The following is a 2,969-nucleotide window of genomic DNA, read 5'->3' on the forward strand; positions in this document are numbered from 1 at the left end:
GGATGTTGCAAATAAAAATTATGTCTAACCTTTGGGTTAGGTTATTAGATGAACCTGAGTCCTAAGTTCCCAACTACCTGTGAACAAAAAAAAGTGGGCTATGTAATAAACTTGACAAGCTTCAGGGGCTGCATGGCAAGCCTGACAAACACAATGACCAAAAGTAACAACACAGGACGGTCTGGTCACAAATTCCTAACTGGGCAGGTCATGGTGGGTAGTGACATCCCAGGCCTATAGATTCCTTAGCAAAGGTCAGTCTTTACCTTAAGTGAACACTGTCCATTGTTCTCGTATCTAGGATAATATGCCTTTGAAATGTTAGAGTAATCTTTTCCAAACCCCTGGGAGACATAATCATCTGGTAAATCACCCAGTGGAACACAATGACTCTGAAATTTCATATTGTTTTCTTGTTGCTCACATACCATCTCCATTAACTGTAATTGTTAAATGTTAACTATCCTGTACCCACCAATGTAAAACAAGTATGTGTGTCTCCGTTTTACTTTTTATCCAACCCTAGAGATTTCTCCCCACTGCTTTGTTTTCTACTGCCTCCTTAAGCTACCACCAATGGATTTCCTGTACCTTCCTTATGTTCTCTCCTTTGATTCTAAATGCATAAAATAAACCTCAAACTACCATTCTCCAGAGCATTTTCTCAATCCCTTGATGTCTTGCTTCTGGGCATGTCCTCAAAATTTTGGCTCAAATAAACTCATAAAGTTTTTTTTATAGGTTTGGACATTCTTTCGTTGACATAGCCATACAAATAATGAAATGACATCACTGCCTGCAAACTATAATAATATATTATGTTTTCTCACTCATATTCATCAGGTTATGATATCCAAAAGTTTTACCATATGCCATACTTACCATCCCCTCATTTGAGGCTCTTAAGTGCAACTCCAGACTGTGTGAAACGTGATTTGGAGTAAACAGAATGTCCCCTATACCATCACAGTCAGTTTTACCACTTCCCACATTACTGGTCTTCTCATTCCCCACCTCCACCTCCACTAGGGTCCTCAGTGTCCTCATCTTTATATAAAGACTCTGAATGCATATGGCTTCTGCTGGAAATAGATTGGTACTTGTATGAATATTATCCTTTGTAACTGAAGGTTGAACAGTCATGATTGGAGAAAGATGGTGATCTCTGTGAGTTCTGTGCCTCTGCTTAGTTCTTCCTTACTCTGAATGGGAGGGTCTAGAGATAAGATGCTTATTGGCATCAACAGGTTCAGAAAATGACACCGAGGTCATGCCTGAAGAGCAGAGCTAGAGCTTCAATTGTACCTGAGGAAGGAGTGTCGTGTCTCAGAAACTCTCTGCAGTCAGATCAACCTACACTTGAATTGATGTCCAGCACTCACCAGATGGAACCTTTGTCAACGTTTCTCCACAAACTTTTGTTTTCTTATGTATAAAGTAGAATAATTCTTGCCCTGCAGAAGTGTTATAAAGGTAAGATGATTTAAATTTATAAATGTCTAGACACAAAGTTAAGTATCTAAGAATGTTAGTTACCTGAACTATGTAAATGAACCTTTGTCAGGTACTAAGAGACCTACAGTAATTCCTGATATGGGAGGAATAGAGATTAGGTAGGAAATATTCACTATCCAAGCATTATTATACTTTGGGGAATCACAAATGCTGGAATAGAAACAGAGGAAACAGTAATAAGTGTTTCTATAAAGAATCCCTTCTGTATATTTAAAGCTTCTTCTGTAGCAACTTCTGAAACCCCTGCTTTAATTCTTTGGTCTGAAACCCATATACAATAGGGTTCAAAGCAAGATGAGGTGATGAAGGACATTGAGCAAGATCAGGATGTCCATGGGGACCCTCTTCCTGGACACATTTGTCAACACCGCAACCAGTAGAATGGCGCTGAAGAAGAGGATAAGGATGAAATAGGAGCCACAAACTAGTAGATTCCATTAAGGGTGAAACAGGAGCTTGGCACAGATGCAGTTCTCAACGACTTTTTCCACAACAATGAAACCAGGCAGAGAGAATGGGGAGTGGTGAGAGAAGCAAAACATCCCAAGCCATGATGAAAACACTAGCCTTGGCCACAAATTTGTCAGTGATGAAGGATGAGTATCGTTGGGTGGCAGGTGACCACATAGCGGTCATAGGCCATGACCATGAATGTGAAGGACTCCATGGAGAGTAAACTGTTCATGATGAACATCTGGAGGAAGCAGGCCGAGAAGCTGATGGACCTGAGGTCAAACCAGAAGATGGCCAGGACCTTGGGGATGACGGTGAGGCAGAGCACCATGTCCAGCAGAGAGAGGAGGCTGAGAAGGTAGTACATGGGCTGGTGCAGAGAGGCCTCCAGCCGGATGGTGATCAGAAGAATACCATTGGCCCCCATGGCCAGGAGGAAGAGGAAGATGAGGGACAGCGACAACGAGTGCTGCCAACTCTGGTAGTTAGGGAAGCAGATGAGTACATGCTGGGAGATGTCATGAGATAAATCCTAATATGAGGACATTTCACCTGGGTTTGTGTATGGTAAGACACACAAATTAGGTCAATAGAAAATGAAGTTATTGAAATATTTGCTAACACTCATCCAGAAAACTGATGAGATGTAGAACAGCAAACCCAAATAAAAGCCAAGTTCAGTGAAGATAAATATGAATAGGGGGAGAGCTTGGCAAAACATTTCTAAAGTTAATTTGGAAACATAAAAATAATAGACTAGCCACAGGTTTAGAAGGAAAATAATGAGAAGAATTACCTCGTAAAACAAACTGCAAATCTACAAAATTTTTCTATGCGATACTGACAAAGCAAATTGACTAATTATAGATCCCATAGGTAGCCAGAAATGTTCATTAGTTTACAGAATAATTCAGAATTAATAAAGGTGTCATAAAATCATATTTAACTGCAGGTCTTTTCAGTAAGTATTGCTAACATAATTTGTTAGATAGTGGTAAAAA

General features: G+C 40.1%; 1 pseudogene; it reads right to left on the reverse strand.

The window, feature by feature from the left end:
* Nucleotides 1–1,725: 1,725 nt before the first annotated feature.
* On the reverse strand, nt 1,726–2,515 carry LOC109460428 (olfactory receptor 56A1; annotated as a pseudogene).
* Nucleotides 2,516–2,969: the final 454 nt, after the last annotated feature.

The sequence above is a fragment of the Rhinolophus sinicus genome, linkage group LG06 (genome assembly GCF_036562045.2).
Source record: "Rhinolophus sinicus isolate RSC01 linkage group LG06, ASM3656204v1, whole genome shotgun sequence".
Classification (NCBI taxonomy): domain Eukaryota; kingdom Metazoa; phylum Chordata; class Mammalia; order Chiroptera; family Rhinolophidae; genus Rhinolophus; species Rhinolophus sinicus.